This window comes from Spermophilus citellus (genome assembly GCF_964194105.1).
Source record: "Spermophilus citellus genome assembly, chromosome: 3".
NCBI classification, from domain to species: Eukaryota; Metazoa; Chordata; class Mammalia; order Rodentia; family Sciuridae; genus Spermophilus; species Spermophilus citellus.
In genome coordinates, this window is record NC_138184.1 from 9,946,996 (window position 1) to 9,968,764 (window position 21,769).

Consider the following 21,769-nt stretch of genomic DNA (forward strand, 5'->3'; position numbering starts at 1 on the left):
AGTTGTTCTGTGATTAATAGGCCACTGGAAAATGAGTTTAATTCTTGAAATTTTTTCTACTGGTTTCTTTTACCTATTTTATATATTCCAGCTTTCTTATGGGAAATGCTAATTTTAAAAAATTGGGACAAAAACAGCTTTATTCAGTTTTCCTTGTTAATAAATAGTTGTCATCAATCTATAAGTATGTGATGTTTTATTATATTCTTTTGTGAGTTTTCACTTTTTCCCCTATTGTGTTGGGTGTTATTTTCTGTATAACTTGTACATGCTCTTCCACCGAGCTACACTCCCAGCTTGATCTTAGCAGTCTTGATCTTAGTATTTAAAACATGTTACACTCAAGTGTGAGCCTCTGTGAATCAAGTGCAGGCTTCTTGGAAGAAGGGAGTTCTCACTTCTCACTCTGTCTCCCATATTTAAGGCATAGTCCTGGGTAGCTGGTAATGGAGAGAGAGTGAAGTTTGCACCTCTCAGGAGGAAAGCTCTCTCTGTGCAAACTTAAGGCAGAAAGAGTCTTGTGTTTTGGGCTGTAGAGTCTCCAACCTCCCTGAGCTGAGCCAAAGGAAGTGTGTGAGTAACCTTATTTCAAATATGGTGAACTTTCTCCTTTTTACCAAATTTACAAAGATTTCCGAAAGTGTTTCTCCTGTTGCTCTGTACCCTCAGAGCTTTCCTGGAGGCTTTTCATCTGGTGATTTTCTTTTTTACACTTATCACTTTCCTTTGGGACTAATCTACAGGTTCCTCACATACTACCAGATGACAAGCCATATAAATACAATAAAATAAAGGTCCAACTACAACTAAAACAATTAAAACACACACAAAACAAACAAACAAAAAACAGTGCCATAGTTTGAAAATCAGCATAGATGACAAAATCAAATCAAAACATCGGATTGGCTTTTATTTGCAATTCTAAAACAGATTCTATAAATCTGAATGTGTGCTTCGGTGAGCTGAGCAGAAGGAGTTTGGGCTTTAAAGGCAGAAAAGGGCTGAGAGAGAACAAAAGTCCCATTGTTCTGTTTAAAGTTACTTTCCACAGAAAGGTTAAAGCAAAAGGGGCTTTTTTTTTTTTTTTTTTTAATCACCCAGCCTAACACTGGCCCATTTGGGGATCTGGCCATTGTCTGTCTCCTGATTTTCTTGGCAGATTGGACTTGCTGACATGGAACTTGTGTATGAGTAAATCCATTTGGTGTGGTCAGCTGGACCTAGTTCAGGAGCTCAGAACAAATCAGTGGTCTTTTTTTAAAAAAAATATTTATTTTTTAGTTGTAGATGGACACAATACATTTATTTTATTTTTTTATTTTTATGTGGTGCTGAGGATCAAACCCCGGGCCTCACGTGCTAGGCAAGCACTCTACTGCTGAGCCACAACTCCAGCCCTAAACCAGTGGTCTTCTATAAACTTTATTTAATATAGGACAAGTAATAATAATGTCTACTGGAGAGAGGATGGAACTTGGAACGTGGGTCGGAAACTGGAAGTTTGGGATCTGTAGCCAGCACTGGGGAGAGCGTGGTGGGGCTGAGGATTTGAGATCCTGCTCTGAGCTGGGGAGAGAGGCAGCTCCTCCCATGCACAACTCCCTTGAAGGAGTTGGCGTCACAGTGACCCTCCATGGGTCACTGCACAGTTGGGAGAAGAGGGGCTGCAGGCGGAGCTGCCCAGAGAGGATTCCGCACCAGGCCGATTTGCAGTTTTTCAAGGAAGATATACAAATGACCAAGAGCAAATGAAAAATGCTGAGTATCTTCCAATACAAAGAAATCATATATGTCTGAAATGATAGATATGTCAGTTACCCTGACGTGATCATAACATTATATGCATTTACTGAAATGTCACACCGTACCCCATAAGTATGCACAATTACTATTTTATTTATTTTAAAAATAAATATTTTTTAAAAAGATTTTGGGGCCGGGCTGGGTGGCACACACCTATAATCCCAGCAGCTCAGAAGGCTGAGATAGGAGGATGGTGAAAAAGCCAGCCTCAGCAAAGGTTAGGCACTAAGCAACTCAGTGAGACCTTGTCTTTGATAAAATACAAAATTGCACTGGGGATGTGGCTCAGTGGTTGAGTGCCCCTTAGTTCAATCCCCAGTGCCCCCTCCCAAAAAAAGAAAGATGTTGTGCTAGGGGGCGTGGTTCAGTGGTCAAGTGCTTGCCTAGTATGCTCCAGTCCTTGGGTTCAATCCCCAGCACTGATATTGAACATTATTATCCATGAAGGAAATGGAAATTAAAACTACAATGAAGGTCTAGCATGGTGGCACACTTCTACAAACCCTGCTACTTGGGAAGCTGAGGCAGGAGGACCTCAATTTGAGGTCAGACTGAGTAATTTAAAAGCCCGCTTCAAAATAAAAAAATACAAAAAGGGCTGAAGATGTAGCTCAGTGGTAGAGCACGCCTGGGTCCAATTTCCAGTACTGCCAAAAAAAAAAGAAAAAAAAAGAAACAGAAAAAAATCCACAATGAAGCCAGGTTTGGTAGCACACACTAGTAGTCCAGCTACTTTGGAGGCCAAGGTAGGAGGATCACTTGAGTTCAAGATCAGCCTGGGCAACATAGACTACTCTCCTTCCCTGTCTCAAAAAAAAAAAAAAAAAATGCCACTTCACAGTCACTAGGATGACTAGAATCAAAAAGATTCTGGGTTGGGGGTATAGCTCAGAGGTAAAGCACTTGTCTAACACGTGCAAGACCTTGGGTTCCATCTTTAGCACTGCCCCCTTTCAAAAAAGGGGGAGGGAATATGGTAACAAGTGATGCTGAAGATATGAAAAAAATTAGAATCCTCATGCATTGCTTGTGGGAATCTAGTACAGTAGCCTTCTTAGAAAACTGTTAGTTTCTTGGAGATTAAACATAGAAGTACTAGGAGTCCCATTCATTCCACTCTAAAAGAAATGAAATGTCCATTGAAAAACTGTACATGAATGTGTATAGCAAACTTAATAATAGTTTAAAAGAATGAAACAACCAAATGTTATAAACAGACATGAATGGATAAGCGAATGAGTTATTTGGATACTAGAAAGTTCACTGAGGTTAACAAAATGAATAAATTTGAGCCCAAAATGAAAGGGCCTATAATCCCAGTTACTCAGAGGCTGAGGCAGGAGGATCAATAGTTCCAGGCAACGTGGAAAACTTAGTAGAGTGCAAATATTAATACATACTACAACACAAATGTCACTGGAAATAATTATGACAAGTAAATAAAGTTAATTACAAAGAACACATGTGATTTTATTCCAAGTAATGAAAGCTATAGCAACAGAAAGTAAATTAATGCTGGCCTAGAGGCTTAGATAAAGAAGTGAAAAGATAGGAGATGGAGAGCTAAAGAGCATAGAGTTTCTTCTTTATTTCTTGTAGTTGTTGTTCTGGGGATGAAACCCAGGCACCTTAGTATTCTAGGCAAGCACTCTACTACTGAACTTCACCCCCCAGCCCCTAATTTTAAATTGATACATAATGATATACATTTATGGGTTACCATATGAAGGGATTTCTTTATGAGGTGTTGAAAATGTTCTAAAATGATGGTAATTAACGGAGCGTGGTGGCCTGTGCCTGGTAGTCTCAGCTACTGTAGAGAATGAAGCAGGGAACCTAGAGTTTGCTTGAGCCCAAGGAGTTCGAGGTCAATGTGGCCAACCCAGCAAGACTCTCAAAAAGCAGAATAGCTGCAGCGTGGCGTAAGAAACACGAAGATTACAAGTTCCAGGCCACCCTGGGCAATTTAGAGAGATCCTGTCACAAAAAAAAGTAAAAAGGGACTTTAGCTCAGCGGTGGGGCTCCCCAGGATTAAATCCCCAGTTTTTGTTTTTTTTTAAATCGACTGCACTAATGATTGTATGTATATGTGAATATATTGAAAGCCACTGAATTCTACCCTATAATTAGATGTATTGTGTGAGTATGCATTATATAAAACTGTTCAAATAAATAAGTCAACGCCTTAGGAGTTTCGATCCAACTTAAGGTTTATTCACTGTTTTCTCTAATGGCAGAAAAAACGGGAATTAATCGCCTTATGAATATCACACCCATTTGCATTCCAAAGTTCTCTAGGTGCACAAATTGATATCCATCCAGTGCAAAATGTACAGTTCATAGTTTTAATGAACATATCTCATAGCTTGTGACTTATCTAGAGAAAGTTTCTCCTCCCAGGCTAGGGCTTCGGGTTTTACCACTTAGTACCAGTACCAAGTGTTTGGGGGAAGGCTCAACCCTGTCAATTGTCAAAGACCAAATGGAGCCAGATTCTTTGTTGGATATGGCGAGGTTACTTTAAGTCTTTGTGTTTGTAAACAAGCGTTATAAGTCCACAAGAGGCCTCAAAGTCTTAGGTCAAGCCTTGGGGCTGGGGATGTGGCTCAAGCGGTAGCGCGCTCGCCTGGCATGCGTGCGGCCTGGGTTCGAACCTCAGCACCACTAACCAACAAAGATGTTGTGTCCGCCGAGAACTAAAAATAAAATATTAAAAATTCTCTCTTTCTCTCTCTCTCTCTCTCTCTCTCTCTCTCTTTAAAAAAAAAAAAAAAAGCCTAAGACATCTGGCCCTTCAGTTTCTACCTTGCAAGACCTGAACAAAAGGCCTCGCTTTCTCTCCTCGCTTTCTCTAGAAACTAAACCCGTGATTCCCTGCACACACTTCTGTCTCCGCGTTCAGCAGGAGCTGTAGGAAGCCACCAACACCAAACCCAAGGAGCAGTACGACTTGTGCTTAAAGCCAAAATCCCCTAACAGGTACCGGTTCCCGGCCCAGGTAACACCCGGTCGGCTCGGTGAGCGTCTTTCTGCTCCGCTGTCACAAAGGGGGCGTGTCAGTGAGAACCGTCCAATCAGGAACGCCGCCGGAAAGGTGTGGGCGGGAGCCGTGGCGCGCACGTCAGGAGGACGCTACGTGCTGGGGCCGCTCTCCACCTTGGGTCTCGTCGCCGCTGGAGGGCCTCAGGTGGCACTAGCACCTGCGCGGGCCGCCTGAGCCGTAGGGAGGACGCCGGGACACCCGGAAGCCGGGAAATGGTGAGCTGGGACCAGGCCTCCAGGGGCGGGGAGGGGCTGAAGGAGCCGGCCGGAAGCGGCCGGGGCGGGACCCGGGCCTCCTCGCCAGGCTCTGGAGTCTGCGGTCCAGTCCGCCGGCGCCGCTCGGCCCTGGCTCCCTTACCGTCCGCCGTAGCTCCGACAGGCAGCTGGGACCCTGGTCTCCTGTCCTGCCTCTGCGCGGCGACTTGGGCCTGGCCCAGAGCCTCTCCGGGCAGCTCCGCCGCACGTCTCCCCAGACTGCGGCGACCGCGGCTGGGTCACGGGGAGACCCTCACTCGCGCGTTGGATCCGTGCGCGGGAGGAGCTGCGGTCTACCCAGGCCCGGGTTTCGCTTTCCTCCCCAAGGGCGACCCATTTTCCCGAGCTTTCTAAATATCTGAGAAACGGGGGTCGCAAATCCACAGATCTGTGCCCAGGTCCAGCCCTTCCTAGAGCTGACAGTAAATTTCTAGATAGGTTTCGCATGCCCAGATGCCACCTTCCCTTCTCCAGTTGACAGCATCACTCATTAAAAGCATCCTCGGTGGTGCATTTCAATTAAACGCAGTATTTTAATTACCATTTTTCCACATACGAATTAACAGTTCTTTTTTTCAAAAAATTCAGTTGTTTGTGGATATTCTTATGAGAGGGAAGCTCAGAATAGTCACCTGAAGCTAGGTTGTCTGATATCTTTGTGCCTCTTAGTCACTTTCCCAGGCACATACATCCTAGGGGAACTCTCTTGGATAGAAGTTCCTATTTGCAAACTTTCCTGGGAAGTCTGACCTTTTAGCACAGCTTCAGGTCATCACTGTCCCTCAGTTTGTCACCCTGAAAAGATTTAAGTCCTCATTTGATTTTCATTTTCTTTCAGAAATATAAAATATGTGTCATGAAGAAATCTTGGGGGAAGATGTGAAATATTTCCAAAAGCTGAAGTCCAGTTTTTCTAGCACTACTTGTTGAAATGACTATCTTTTGTTGTTGTCATTCTAGGTTTTTGTTTTGTTTTGTTTTGTTTTGTTTTTTTGTGTGTGTGTGTGGTAATGCGGATGGAACTCAGAGCTATGTTTATTTTTTATACCTTGGTCTTTTAACTTATGCTGGAATTCGAAATATACATACCACCACTATAGTGTTAGAATATTTTAGATATAACCACAGTAGGACTCCCTACCCACAGCTTTGCTTTTCATAGTTTCAGTTACATGTGATTAACTATGGTCTGATTAAATGGAAATTTTCAGTAATATAAACAACTCACAATTTAAAATTTGCACCTTTCTGAATAGTATGCTAATATCTCACACTATCTTGTGTCTTATCTGAGATCAAGGGCAAAAGGACCCTTTTATCCTGCATATCCCTGTTCTATGATACCTGCCTGCTAGTCACTTAGTAACAATCTCATCATCATAAAAAGGGTGAGTACAATGCAGTAAGGTATTTTGAGAGAGAGAAAGAGAAATTCATATAACATATATTTTATAGTATTATTATTATATTTTGTAGTACTGGGGGTTGAACCCAGGACTTGGGAGTGCTAGGCAAGTGTATTATCTCTGAGTTATATGCCTAACCCTTTTAATTTTTTTATTCTGAGCCAAGGTCCCACTAAGTTACCCAGGCTGCCTTGAACTTGCACTCCTCCTGCCTTAGCCTTCTGACCAGCTAGAATTACAGGCCTGTACCACCATGTCCAGTTTATGACAGCATTGTTATGATTGTTCTACTTTATTATTGTTGTTATTGTTCATTTGTGGTACTTGGGATGGAATGCAAGGCCTTGTGCATGCTAAGCAAGTGCTCTAACACTGAGCCACATCCCTGGCCTGGATGTTACTGTTAATTTTTTACTGTGCCTGTTGTAATCTTTTACTGTTCCTTTATCATAGGTACGTGTGGATAAGGAAAAACAGTACTTATGCTACTGCCAGCCAGCTCAGGGAACCCATCTGAATCTCAGTCACTTGCATGCGTAAGAAACAAGCAAATGATGTAAACAGGAAAAATGAATTTAATCAAACTGGGAAGCAGCTAGATTGTTTTTCTGCAAGTCCTACAGAAGCAGAACTATTTAAAGAAACAAAGCCAGGCACCTGATACATGTAGGCTTAGTCAGGCTGTGCTAGCCAGGGAATGTCAGTTCTAGCTTCCTTGGTGCCCAGCTGGGCCAGGGGGTGGTTTTTCAGCATGAGGATGTTTGAGAGCTAAAATAGTTTGGAATATTTAATTTCACAGGATCTCTGTTTCATATATAGGGTTCAGTACCATTTGAGGTTTCAGAAATCCATTGGGATTCTTGGAATGTATGCATCCTTTTTTTTTTTAATCACTGAATTTTATACCTTCCTGCTTTCATGTTGCCATTGAGCATTGTTTTGTTTCAACTTGAAGTCCTCCCATTAGTACTTCTCCAAAGGCAAGTCTAGTGGTCAGGGGCTCCCTCAGCTTGTTTACCTGGGAACTTTAGCTCTTAATTTCTAAAGGTTGGCCTTGCTTGAATAATGTCTTCTTGAGCAGTTATTTTCTTCCAACACTCTGAATATGTTGTCCTGTTGTCTGTTGGCCTGCAAGGCTTTTGTGAAGAAATCTGCCCATAGTCATGTAGATGCCAGCGATGATTTTGAGGAGAGGGAACCCTGATACATTGTTAGTAGGAATGTAAATGGGTACAGCCATTATGGGTAACAGTATAGTGGATTATAAAAACAAAGAAGGCTGGGGATGTGGCTCAAGTGGTAGTGAGCTTGCCTGGCATGCGTGAGGCACTGGGTTCGATTCTCAGCACTACCTAAAACTAAAAAATTGTTATTAAGAAAAAGACAGAATTACCATATTCTTCAGTTGTCCAACTTGTACATATTTATCTAAAAGAATTACAATGAGAATCTCAAAGAGATACCCACACTTCCATGTGTATTGCAGCCTCATTCATAATAGTCAAGATATGTAAACAATCTAAATATCCATCAGTGAGCGAATGGGTAGAGTAAGTGTGATATTTACATGCAATGGAATATTAAAATAGAGCAATCCTGCCGTGTGCCACACTAAGAATAGACTTGGGGGATGTTACAGTCAGAAAAACAAATACTGTGAGATCTCATGTATATGTAATAATCTAAAATATTTGAATTCTTGGAAGCAGAGAGTAGAATGATCATTTGCAGGGGAGTGGGGAAATGAGCAGGTGATGTTCAAGGGAACATTTAAGTTATGCAGATAAATTGTGGAGGTCTGTACAACATGGTGCCTTTACTAGCAAAACTGTATTTTACAGTTAAAACTTTTCAAGTAGATCTTGCGTTCTTTTTTCTTATTTATTTATTTACTGTGTTAACACAAACAAGAATGTATACATGAACAAATAGTAGTAATAATGAGAGTGGGGATAGTAATGAGGTTGTTGATGGCTATGCCTGTGGCCTTATGGGGTGATGGTTGAGCTGGTGTATACTCATCCCCAAACTCATGGGGTTGTATACATTAAATGTTTACAACCTCAGTAAAGTGCTTTTTAAAATATGTATTCATAAGTGGACCCTGAGCAGGCATTAGTCTCTTCGTGTTCACTGGTTCATCCTGATTCTTTGATTAGTCTTTATACCTTTATCATCTTTTCTTATCTGTTACACAGTCTTCTTTTACTTCAGCTTCATCTGAACTTTCTGCAAATGAGCATTAATGAAGTTATAGTGAATAGGTTTATGAGTGGTTTCTTTGCCTCTGCATGTTTCACACATGATAGAACATGGGATATTTTCTGTCCAGTATTTATTGTGTTTGGGCTTTCTCGGGTTGATTTTTTGCTCTAATAAAGATGGGGGGGGGGGCTGGGGTTGTGGCTCAGCCATAGAGCGCTTGCCTAGCGTGTATGAGGCCCTGGGTTCGATCCTCAGCATCACATAAAAATAAAAAAATAAAATAAAGGTATTATGTCCAACTACAATTATTTTAAAAAAAATACTGATCGGGCTGGGGTTGTGGCTCTGGGGTTGTAGCTAGGTAGAGAGCTCACCTAGCATGTGCGAGGCCCTGGGTTCAATCTTCAGCATCACATAAAAATAAATAAATAAAGTAAAGATATTGTGCCCAACTACAACTAAAAAATAAATATATATAAAAAAAGAATTCTGATCCTGGGCTAGGGTTGTGACTCAGTGGTAGAGCTCTTGCCTAGCATGTGTAAGGCACTGGGTTCGATTCTCAGCACCACATATAAAAAAATAAAATAAAGGTTCATTGACAACTAAAAAAATATTTTTAAAAATACTAATCCTATCATTTTGCTATCCATCACTAAGTAAATACAGTAAATCCTTTGCACATTGGAGAAAAATCATTGGGTTGTAGGTCATGCTCATGTATAAATTTATAGGAAATAGCAATGGAGTGTATCACTTGACTCTTCTGCCAGTCATAATGTAACTTATAAGAACTTCCTGCCATTTCATTTAGCTGTTTCCTCCTCATCAAAATCTTTTTTTTATAAACATATATTTTTTTTCCTTTTTCTTTTTAAAGAGAGAGAGAGGAGAGAGAGAGAGAGAATTTTTAAAATATTTCTTTTTAGTTATTGGCGGACAAAACATCTTTGTTTGTACGTGGTGCTGAGGATCGAACCCCGGCCACGCATGCCAGGCGAGCGCACTACCGCTTGAGCCACATCCCCAACCCCTCATCAAAATCTTATATGGTGTATGTGTATGAGATGGCACACACCTGTAATCCCAGCTACTTGGGAGACTGAGGCAGCAGGAAGATTGCAAATTTGAGACAAACCTTGGAAACTTAGACCCTGTCTCAAAATTTAAAAAGGGCTGGGCATGTACTTCAGTGGTAGAGTACTTGCCTAGCATGCTCAAGTGCCGCAGTCTGGCTGGGCACAATTCAGGAGCCACTTGTCAAAAGAAACAAACTTTATTTTTAGAACACACCCCAAACCACACAGCTCTTCAGGAAAACCTTCAGAGCCCAACTGCCACCACCGGCTTCCCACAAGCCTCTCAACCTCCCCCACTCCTCCTGCTCTTGAGGCGATTGGCTGGGTTGCGAGGGCGGAGCCAAAAAAGTCCCCCAATGAGCAGCTCTGTGGTCTGAAAGGGCGAGGAAACAACCTAATGAGTATCACTTCAGAGGAGCCAATCAGTTGGCAGCTAGAAGTTTGCTGGGGCTGCTGTGAGCCAATCATCAGCTGGCAGCTGGAAGTTTGCTGGGGCCCCTTCTGCTGTGGCTCTCAACACTCAAGCCCCTGGGTTCAATCCCCAGAACTCATGAGGCCATGGGGATGGGGGGATTACCTTAGGATTACAGGCTTATGTGCTTATTTTTATTTTGCACACTAATATTGTATATATCAGAGATAATTATATTCTACTTTGGTTTGTCTTTTAACTTTTTTTTATTTTAATATATTTGAATGTCTTGGTCTTATCCTTTATAGCTTACTATTATATGAGAAAATTCTTCCTGTTCTTGCATCAAAATAAATTAGGGGCCTTGGGTTGTAGCTCAGTGGTAGAGTATGTACTTAGCGTTCAGGAAGTCCTGGGTCTCATCTTCAGCACTATACACAAAAAATTTTCCTGTGACTTCTGAAAGTGTTTTTATGTTTTTCACATTTAAACCTACATCAAATTGGTTATTATCTGTGGAATAGAGGTGGTACAATGCATTTTTTCAATTAGGTAACAGTTGTTCATTCCCCACATATTAAAGTATCAGTGAGCCCTTGAATTTCTCTGCAGTGTTTTCTTCTGTCATTAATCACTTTACATGTAAATATCAGCCCTTTGAAGACTTTTTCCATTCCCTTGATCTGTTTGTTTATCTCTTACTATGTCATCCTGTTCAGAATATTGTAACTCGAAAAATCCTTGACATGTTAGCTGAGCCTCACTTTGTTCTGCAGATGACTTTACCCACTGTTTGACACTTGTTCCTTGGAGGTTCACAGAAGTAGTTCTGTACTCCTAAACAAATTCCATTTGTTATGGAATTTTTTGAGATGCCTTGTGGGAGAAATGACACTTTTTTTCCCTTTGTGGTTGAGCTGGGGATTGAACCTAGGACCCTCTTCATGCTTGGCAAGTGTTCCACCGTTGGTGCTCCCAAGCCCTTTTTTAAAATTTTGAGACAGAGGCTTGCCGAGTTTCCCAGGCAGGTTTCAAACCTATGATCCTCCTGCCTTAGCCTACTGAGTATCTGGGAATATAGTTGTGCACTACTGTGCCATGAGAAGTGATATCTGGTTTATTCTAAAAATGATGAAGTCTTTATACTGATTTCTCTGCATAGACATTAACCAATATTTCTTTCTTTTTTTATGTTTTGGTTCTGGGGATTGAATCCAGCTATACCCTTAGACTCAATAAAAATTTCGTCCGTTAGGATTGTTAACTTTCTTTAGTCTTTTCTAGTGTGTGTTCTGGAGGAAAGCAGCTGCAGGTTTCCAATGTTCCCTCCTAATGTAATGACACAGAATGGGCTCAGATCCCCAAGCAGTAACTTGTGACAACATCTGAAATATCATCTACCAGGGAAGTTCACTAGAGTAAGTGCTCACAGTGCTTTCTTGGGGCTCATCAAGTAGCTCTCTGCCGAGGATGTAAAAGGGACCAGATTATCAGGAGGAAAACAGAAAATTCAGAATACCAAGCCACTCTTTCAACTTTTTATTTATGGTGCTGGGAATTGAACTCAGGACCCTTGCACATGCTAGGTAAGCACTGTATCACTGAACTATACCCCTAGCTCTTGTGTACTTTTTTTTTTTTAATTACCGGGGGATTCATCCCCAGTCCTTTTTATGTTTTTTATTTTGAGATAGGGTCTTGCTAAATTGCTGAGGCTGGCCTTGAACTTTTCATTCCTCCTGACTCAGTCTCCTGAGTTGCTGGGATTATAGGCATTTGCCACCACACCATGTAGGTTTTGTTTTGATGTTCCTTCCCCCACCCCAAGTCACTCTTATAACTAAAATTGGGTCCCTCTGAAATGATCTCTTTGCAGATATGAGTAAAGGGCAAATTTCTTAAGCAGGCATTGCTAACAGTAAGCATCTCAGACCTACTACTGTTAAAACTTTTCTGATCACTAATTAGTAAGACTTTCTTTGAGAAAGTCATATAGATTCTTTCTACAAGGAGTAATTAGGGCAGACCCAAGCAGCTCATTTTTCCATAGACCAATCAGCAAGAGGGATGTTGATTTCTGCTGTAAACTCCCATATCAGAGTTTCTGTTTGGGAGTATTTTCCTCTGTCCCCTGCACATGGATATCAGTAGGTTAGTACTCTGTTTTAGAGATCAGCATTTGGTCTCTCTCTTAGAGATCAGCTAGAAACTGATGAGCAGCAGCCCTGAGGCTCATTATATGACTGAGAGATTCCTGTGCTCACTTGGGTTCTCAGGTATACCTCATGAGAGCTGAAATGAGTGACATGGCAATCAGCCTCTAGAGTAACATAGGGAATCACTTCCTCCTGAGGTTGGAGAAAGGGGAATGCATTTCTTTTGGAGGATAGCACTGCTGAATCTTTTATATAGTTTGTAATCATGGGTAAATTTATCCTGTTAGTCGGCTTTCTGTCATCTGAGACATTATAATAAAGATTTATTTTGGGGGCTGGGGATGTGGCTCAAGCGGTAGCGCGCTCGCCTGGCATGTGTGCGGCCCGGGTTCGATCCTCAGCACCACATACCAACAAAGATGTTGTGTCCGCCGAGAACTAAAAAAAAAATAAATATTAAAAAAAATTCTCTCTCTCTCTCTCTCTCTCTCTCTCTCTCTCTCTCCTCTTTCACTCTCTCTTTAAAAAAAAAAAAAAAAAAAAAAAGATTTATTTTGGTTCAGTTTTAGCCCATGTTTGCTTGGCCCTGTTACTTTGGGTCTGTGGTGGCACAGCACATCATAGCAGGAATGTGTGGGAGAGAGGCCTGTTCACCTGGGAAGTAATAATAAAACAGGAGGGGCCAGGGTCCCAATATCCATTTTGGGGACACCCCCAATGATCTAATTTCCTTCCAGTAGGCCCCACCTCCTAAAGGTTCCACCACCTCCCAGTAGTGCCACAGGCTGGGGACCAGGTCTTTAACACATGGGCCTTTATTTATTTATTTATTTTATTTTTTTATTGGTTGTTCACAACATTACAAAGCTCTTGACATATCATATTTCATACATTAGATTGAAGTGGGTTATGAACTCCCAATTTTACCCCAAATGCAGATTGCAGAATCACGTCGGTTACACATCCACAATTTTACATAATGCCCTATTAGTAATTGTTGTATTCTGCTACCTTTCCTATCCCCTACTATCCCCCCTCCCCTCCCCTCCCATCTTCTCTCTCTACCCCATCTACTGTAATTCATTTCTCTCCTTGTTTATTTTCCCATTCCCCTCACAACCTCTTATATGTAATTTTGTATAGCAATGAGGGTCTCCCTTCATTTCCATGCAATTTCCCTTTTCTCTCCCTTTCCCTCCCATCTCATGTCTCTGTTTAATGTTAATCTTTTCTTCCTGTTCTTCCTCCCTGCTCTGTTCATAGTTGCTCTCATTATATCAAAGAAGACATTTGGTATTTGTTTTTTAGGGATTGGCTAGCTTCACTAAGCATAATCTGCTCTAGTGCCATCCATTTCCCTGCAAATTCTATGATTTTGTCATTTTTTATTGCTGCATAGTACTCCATTGTGTATAGATGCCACATTTTTTTTATCCATTCATCTATTGAAGGGCATCTGTGTAGGTTCCACAGTCTAGCTATTGTGAATTGTGCTGCTATGAACATCGATGTGGTAGTATCCCTGTAGCATGCTCTTTTAAGGTCTTCAGGGAATAGTCCCAGAAGGGCAATAGCAGGGTCAAATGGTGGTTCCATTCCCAGTTTTCCCAGGAATCTCCAAACTGCTTTCCAGATTGGCCGCACCAATTTGCAGTCCCACCAGCAATGTACAAGAGTACCCTTTTCTCCACATCCTCACCAGCACTTGTTGTTGTTTGACCTCATAGTGGCTGCCAATCTTACTGGAGTGAGATGGTATCTTAGGGTGGTTTTGATTTGCATTTCTCTGACTGCTAGAGATGGTGAGCATTTTTTCATGTACTTGTTGATTGATTGTATATCCTCCTCTGAGAAGTGTCACACATGGGCCTTTAGAGGACACTGAAGAACCAAATCATCATTCACTCTTCAACCATTGTGGACGTCAGCAGACTTCCTTCAAATTGCAACTCTTAACCCAACTCTGATCCTGAAGGTCAGCATTGCATAGGGTATACTGTTAAGATTCTTAGGGGAAGAATTGCTCTAGTACCTTATCACCTTTGTTTTATGTGTGCTAGAAACTGAACAGCAGCCCTGAGGCTCATGAACACAGGGATTCTGTGGAGGTCTAAGTTGTCATGCCTTCCTCCTTATGCCTGTTGTCTTCCTTCCCTGCATCAAATTGGACTTGGAAAAAAAAAAAAGAACAGCTGAGTCTGTGGTACATACCACACAATGAATTCTTCTCTGAAGGAATATTTTCTTTCAGCCAATGGGATTTGACTACTTCTTAAGAAACTGCAGGGGCTGGGGTTGTGGCTTAGCTGTGGCGCGCTTGCCTGGCATGCATGAGGCACTGGGTTTGATTCTCAGCACCTCATACAAATAAATAAAAAAAGAAGGTCTATCAACAACTAAAAAATATAAAAAAAAAAAAAACGCAGAACTTCAGGAACATGACCAGCTGGATATTGTTACAAATGGAAGGTACTACCAGCCTTTTGTTATCATATATGCAATTATGGGAATAGAAGAAAAAGTGTACAATATTTAAGTATGTATTTATATATTAAAACCTCATACAGCTGAGTGTGATAGCACACACCTGTAATCCCAGCTATTTAGGAGACTAAGGCAGGAGGATCTCAAGTTCAAGGCCAGTCTTGGCAACTTGATGAGACCTTGTCTCAAAATAAAATCAAAAGGACTGGGGGAATAGCTCAATGGTAGAGCACTTGACTAGCATGCATAAAGTGAACAATTGCTAGTCTTATAATGGAAATATTTGTTTAATTTATTTAGAATTTATCCAAGATGTTATGTATTCTTTTGTTGCAAAGCAATAAAACTTAGTGTGACCACAGTAAAATGTAGAAACAATTTCCATATATTTGTAGTGCTGTTAAATTTACAAGCAAGCGATTGTTGACAGAATTCGGAGTTTTGATGATCAAGTTATAGAATGAATGTTTGGAGACCAAAGACTTGTGAACTTTTTAGTGAATTGAGTGTAGGTCCTCTATGCTGTACGTCTTATCCATCCTTCTTTACACATACGTATGTGTAATGTTTTAGGACTCAGTGGCCTTTGAGGATGTGGCTGTGAACTTCACCCAGGAGGAGTGGGCTTTGCTGGATCCCTTTCAGAAGAAACTCTACAGAGATGTGATGCAGGAAACCTTCATTAACTTGGCGTCTATAGGTAAGAACAAAATCATTCCCACACTTAGTCTTAGAGAACAAGTATTTCTTGTTCCTCAACCAGATTTTAAGACTTTGATTTTAGAAAGGGAATACTTTGGTGAGTAAATTTGGCAAGGTATGAACTCATCGTGGACCTAGAATCTAATAATTTCTGTATAATTTCTAATAATTTGCAGTGATTTTTCTGGGTTTGCATTGTAGGGGAAAATTGGGAAGACCAGAACGCTGAAGATAAATACAAAAGCCAGGGGAGAAATCTTAGGTGAGTTGTACCTAGGAAAAAAGTAGTATCCCATGAGGGAATATTAGCATGTGATGAAATTTTAAGAAATAAGTAAACAAAACAAACTCAATTATGTATTTATGGCTTTTAGAAAAATTTCACTGAGATTTTTTTTAAAATGGCATAAATATTCAGTATTTGTTTACCTAAAACTATTAATAAATTCAACATTATGAATATCACTGGTTTCTTCTTTTTCTTTTCTTTTCTTTCTTTCTTTTTTTTTTTTTTTTGGTCCTGGTGGTTGAGCTCATGGCCTCACACACAGTAGGCAAGCAGTCTACCTTTGAGTAGCCCTTTATTTTATTTAATTTTATTTTGAGACAGTGTCTTGCTAGGTTGCTCAGATTAGTCTTGAGCTTGTAATCACCCTGACTCAGCCTCCCAAACTGCAGGATTGTAGGCATGTGCCACTGTGCCTGTTTAATTTCACTGTTTTGGTTATAGCTCTAGTTACTCTTCCAGAGCATTCATTACTTACATTGAAGATACCAAACGTGCAATTCTGCTACCTATTGTGAAATCTTTAATCATCATTAATTAAAAAGACCACTGATAATGCATGTCTTGTTTTCTACAGAGATTGTACTGTAGAGAGACTCTGTGAAAGAAAAGAAGGTCAATTTGGGGAAACCATCCGTCAGATTCCAAATCTTAAACGGAACAAGAAAACTATTCCTGGAGTAAAACCACATGAGTGCAGTGTGTGTGGAAAAGTCTACATGTGTCATTCATCTCTTAACAGGCACATGAAATGTCACACAGAACGCAAACCATATGAGAACCACAAATATGGAGAGAAGTCCTATGAATGTAAGGAATGTGGGAAAACATTCAACTTTCGGAGTTCATTTCGAATACATGAAAGGACTCACACTGGAGAGAAACCCTATAAATGCAAGCAATGTGGGAAAGCTTTCTGTTGGCCCAGTTCCTTTCAGATACATGAAAGGACTCACACTGGAGAGAAACCCTATGAATGTAAGGAGTGTGGCAAAGCCTTCATTTATCACACAACATATCGAGGACACATGAGAATGCACACAGGAGAGAAACCTTATCAGTGTAAAGAATGTGGGAAAACCTTCAGTCATCCCAGTTCATTTCGAAACCATGAAAGAACTCACTCTGGAGAGAAACCTTATGTATGTGAACAATGTGGAAAAGCCTTCAGATACTACCAAACTTTTCAAATACATGAAAGGACTCACACTGGAGAAAAACCCTATCAGTGTAAGCAATGTGGGAAAGCTCTCAGTTGTCCCACTTCGTTTCGAAGTCATGAAAGGATTCACACTGGAGAAAAACCCTACAAATGTAGAAAATGTGGCAAAGCCTTCAGTTTTCCTAGTTCCTTTCGAAAACATGAAAGAATTCATACTGGAGAGAAACCTTATGATTGTAAGCAGTGTGGGAAAGCGTTCATTTCTCTTCCAAGCTTTCGAAGACATATGATAATGCACACTGGGAATGGGCCATATAAATGTAAGGAATGTGGGAAAGCCTTTGATTGCCCCAGTTCATTTCAAATTCATGAAAGAACTCACACTGGAGAGAAACCCTATGAGTGTAAACAGTGTGGGAAAGCCTTCAGTTGTTCCAGTTCCTTTCGAATGCATGAAAGGACTCACACTGGGGAAAAACCCCATGAATGTAAACAATGTGGTAAGGCCTTCAGTTGTTCAAGTTCTGTTCGAATACATGAAAGGACTCACACTGGAGAGAAGCCCTATGAGTGTAAACAGTGTGGAAAAGCCTTTAGTTGTTCCAGTTCATTTAGAATGCATGAAAGAATTCACACTGGAGAGAAGCCCTATGAGTGTAAACAGTGTGGTAAGGCCTTCAGTTTTTCCAGTTCATTTCGAATGCATGAAAGGACACACACTGGAGAGAAGCCTTATGAATGTAAGCAATGTGGGAAAGCCTTCAGTTGTTCCAGTTCATTTAGAATGCATGAAAGGACTCACACTGGGGAAAAACCCTATGAATGTAAGCATTGTGGGAAAGCCTTCAGTTGTTCAAGTTCCATTCGAATACATGAAAGGACTCACACTGGGGAAAAACCCTATGAATGTAAACAATGTGGCAAAGCCTTCAGTTGTTCTAGTTCTGTTCGAATGCATGAAAGAACTCACACTGGAAAGAAACCCTATGAATGTCAACAGTGTCATAAGGCCTTCAGTTGTTCTCGATCCTTTCGGATCCATGAAAGAACTCACACTGGAGAGAAACCCTATGAATGTCAACAGTGTGGTAAAGCATTTAAGTGTTCCCGTTCCTTTCGAATACATGGAAGAACTCACAATGGACAGTAACTAATTGTAGACAGCATGGTAAAGCTTTCAGTTGTCTTTGAAGATATGAAAGGACTCTTGCTGTAGAGAAACCCTGTGAATATAAAATGAAAGAAAACTTTCAGTTCTCTGGGTGTGAATACCAGAAGGAGCTCTTACTGGAGAGAAACCCTATGACCACAAGCAATATGGGAAAAAGCCTTCAGTGATCAGCTTTTTGAGGATACGCAAGAATGCATTCTGGAGGAATATTCATAAATGTCAAGAATATGTAAAAGCCTTCAGTTGTCCCAGTTTATTTAGAAATCATACACAAACACACTGGAGAGCAGTTTATCGAATGCAAACAATGTGGGAAAGATTTCAGTTGGCCACGTTCTAACATAATATATGAGAAGGCACACTGGAGAGGAATTGTATAAAAGTGAAAAGCAATGGAAAGGTTTTTTTTGTCAAATATTCATGTAATATTCCCTCTATGTGAATCTTCAAACTCATGTAAAGACTCCTACTGGAGAGAGGTCCTTTAAGTGTACATAATACAAATTAGTTCATGTCTATCATTCCAGAACATTTACAACATGAAAGAAATGTTATAAAACATGCAAGTTTATTTTTCAGTTGTTTATTAAAGTATCCCTGGACTATGGATTTCTATTTATTACTTTCACACATGAACATCAGGTGAGATAATTCTGTAAGCCCTTGTTAAGCAACTGTACATGCGTTTAATAGGTAGTGTTTTATCATTGAATCAGTTACTATAATTTTCTCTCTTTTTTGAAGTCTGCTGAATTCATGGGTGAACCAAAGTGTATTTCCAATATGAAAATTTTTAATATTTTTTTTGTTCTGTGAATAATAGATCATTGAAAAATGACAATTCAGAAATCATTGGGATTTTCCTACTGGCCTTGGGTGGCAGAGACTAGATGTCTCTTACTCATATACTTTTAATTATTTTTTCTGATTTAGATAGGATTGTTTGAAGGGGGAACAGAGGAGACTTACTTTATTTTCTATGCTAATAGTGGCCATAAATTTATGAATATGCAAAGTTTATCTTATGGGATAATCTCATTTAAGTTATTTTCACCTTTTGCTGTTAGTCATTCCTTTGGGCTGTGATTTAGATGATGGATTTTTGCATTAAGAAGAGACTTGTGGTAGCACAATATAATCTTAGTTGGAAATGGCTTTCCTGAATTGTGTTAACACAGATAACTGTGTGGCCTGTCTTCTATAATCCATCTCTTCCAGTTCCGTGCTAGAATTCATCAATAATATATTTGTTTGAGATATAGAGAGCAGAATTGATGAAGGGTGTTGAGTTTTATAACCATTAATATGGAACTAGATGGATGAATAGGGCTTCAGGGATACCTGCTTCTACCTCATTTTCCTGATGCTTTGCCATGCTGATCATGAGTACAGTTGTGTGTCGCATAATAGTGTTTCAGTCAATAACAGGCTGCATATGTGGTGGTCTCTTAAGATTACAATACACCTGAAAAATTTCCTATTGCTTAGTGGCATCATATCCATTGTGATGTCATAGTGCAAAGTACTATGTGTTTGTGGTAATGCTGGCACAAACAACCCTGCTCTACCAGTAATGTAAAAATATAGCACTTGCAATTAGTTTTAGACATAATACTTATAGTAATAATAGACAACTGTGTTACTGGTTTATGTATTCTCTATCCTGTAGTTTTTATAATTTTAGGTTGCATTCTTATTTTTTAAAAAGTGTACTGTAAAAACAGCCCTAGACAGGTCCCTTAGGAGGCAGTTCAGGAGAAGGCATTGTTACCATCTGTGGGCAGCTCCGTGTGTGGTGTTGCCCCCTAAAATCTTCCAGGGGACAGAGGTGGAAGTGGAAGACTTCATAAGTCTTCCCAGGATTGTTAATGGTCCTGCACTAGACTAATGAGTGTGTTTGTGTCCTAGTTTTTAACAAAAAAGTTAAAAATCAGAAAAAATTAAAATAAAAATAAATCTCATAGGGTAAGAACATAAAGAAGATATTTTTGTACAGCTATGCAATGTGTTTGTGTTTTTCTTTTTTTTTTTTTTCCATTTTCAGATGGGTAACATGCTGATGTTGTCACAAGGTTGGAGGGAGGCACCTCTCAACACTTCTGTGTGAAAACCCAAGCCTGTGCTTGTAAACCATAAAAAGGATCTTGTGTTTTAAGCTAAGTGTTATTATAAAAGAGTCAAAATGCAAAAAAGATTGCAGGGGGCTGTGTGTGTAGTGCAATGTTAGAGTACTTGCCTAGCAAGTATGAGGCCCTGGGTTTGATTCATAGCACTGAAAAAAAGTTATTTTTAAGTTTATAAAGTAAAAGTGGTGCAGTAAACTGAGGATAATATATTATTGAATAAATAATTTTTTAAGAAAAATTAGTATAGCCTAACTGTGCACATAATGTTTATAAAATCTACAGTAGTGTACAGGAAGTCCTAAGACTTCACATCCATCCAGCACTCAATGACTCACCCACAGCAACTTCCAGTCCTTCAGCCTCCTTTTATGATAAGTGCCCTATATAGGTGTACCACTGTTTATCTTTTATATGGTATTTTTACTGTACCTTTTCTATGTTTAGAAACACAAATACCATGTATTATAATTGCCTATAATATTGAATATAGATACATGTTGTATAGGTTTATAGCTTAGGAGCAATAGGCTGTGCCATATAGTCTAGATGTACAGTAGGCTACACCATCAAGGTTTGTGAAGTAAGTATATTTTATGTCTGTACAAAGACGAATCTGCTTGATAATGCATTTCTAGAACATCTTGTTCCTTAAACAGTATATGACTGTATTCTCAAAGTTAGCACTAATTGCTTGATTGTCATCTTTATAGAGGTGTGGTGTATAGATACCTCCCAAGTTCCACTCAGCATCCATTGCTGTTTAGATTTTCCTGCAAACTCTAATGTGTGCATAATTTGGACTCGCAAGATTGGGAGTGTTCCCTGATGTTTTGACTTACCTCATCTCTAGACTGAATTCATCTAGGGTCTTACATTATGTAGTGTTTACCTGTTGTATTAATGTTGCCAGTGACTGTATGTAGTTAAAGTGGTGCATTCAGAAAGGACTCTTATGGACTTGGGCTTTTGTTAGTAAATGAAGTGAGACTTTTCTCTATATTGGATGCTGTGCATTGAATTTAGTTGCATCACTGGTTATCATAATAGTTCTTATCTAGAAAGAAGGAAGAATGAAGTTGAGATAATCTACATGGGTCAAGTATGGTGGAGTATACCTGTAATCCCAGATACTGGGGAGGCTGAGGCAGGAGGATCCCAAGTTCAGAGCCATCCTCAGCAATTTAGTGAGACCCTAGCTCAATTTTAAAAAAGGGGGGTGGGGTGGGGCTGGGGAGATAGTAGTAAAGCATCCCTGGGGTTAGTTCCCAGCATTGCAACAGCAACAAGAGAACTACATGGGTAGTTTTTTTCCTTTATTGCATTGGGCAGTGAATGCATTGACTGATCCTTAGTTTTAAGAATGAGCATCTTCCTCATAGCAAGCGGTTTGTCTATTTCCTGTCACTGTTGAACATAATCTTAGTATGTTTTCAATTACTTAGTATGTTTTCAATTACATTTCACTGTATGTGATAAAGT

General features: G+C 40.1%; 1 long non-coding RNA gene across 6 annotated transcripts; it reads left to right on the forward strand.

Moving 5' to 3' along the window:
* The first annotated feature begins 4,926 nt into the window (after positions 1-4,926).
* Positions 4,927-20,442, forward strand: LOC308644630. Of its 6 annotated transcripts, XR_014021059.1 has the most exons (7): positions 4,938-5,062; positions 14,215-14,334; positions 14,420-14,828; positions 15,417-15,543; positions 15,747-15,807; positions 16,409-18,806; positions 20,209-20,442. It is a non-coding gene; the product is annotated as an uncharacterized lncRNA (long non-coding RNA). The 6 variants fall into 6 exon arrangements; XR_014021058.1 differs by having other exon boundaries at positions 16,409-20,442; XR_014021061.1 differs by lacking the exon at positions 4,938-5,062 and adding an exon at positions 6,508-7,043 and having other exon boundaries at positions 16,409-20,442.
* The last annotated feature ends 1,327 nt before the right edge of the window (positions 20,443-21,769 follow it).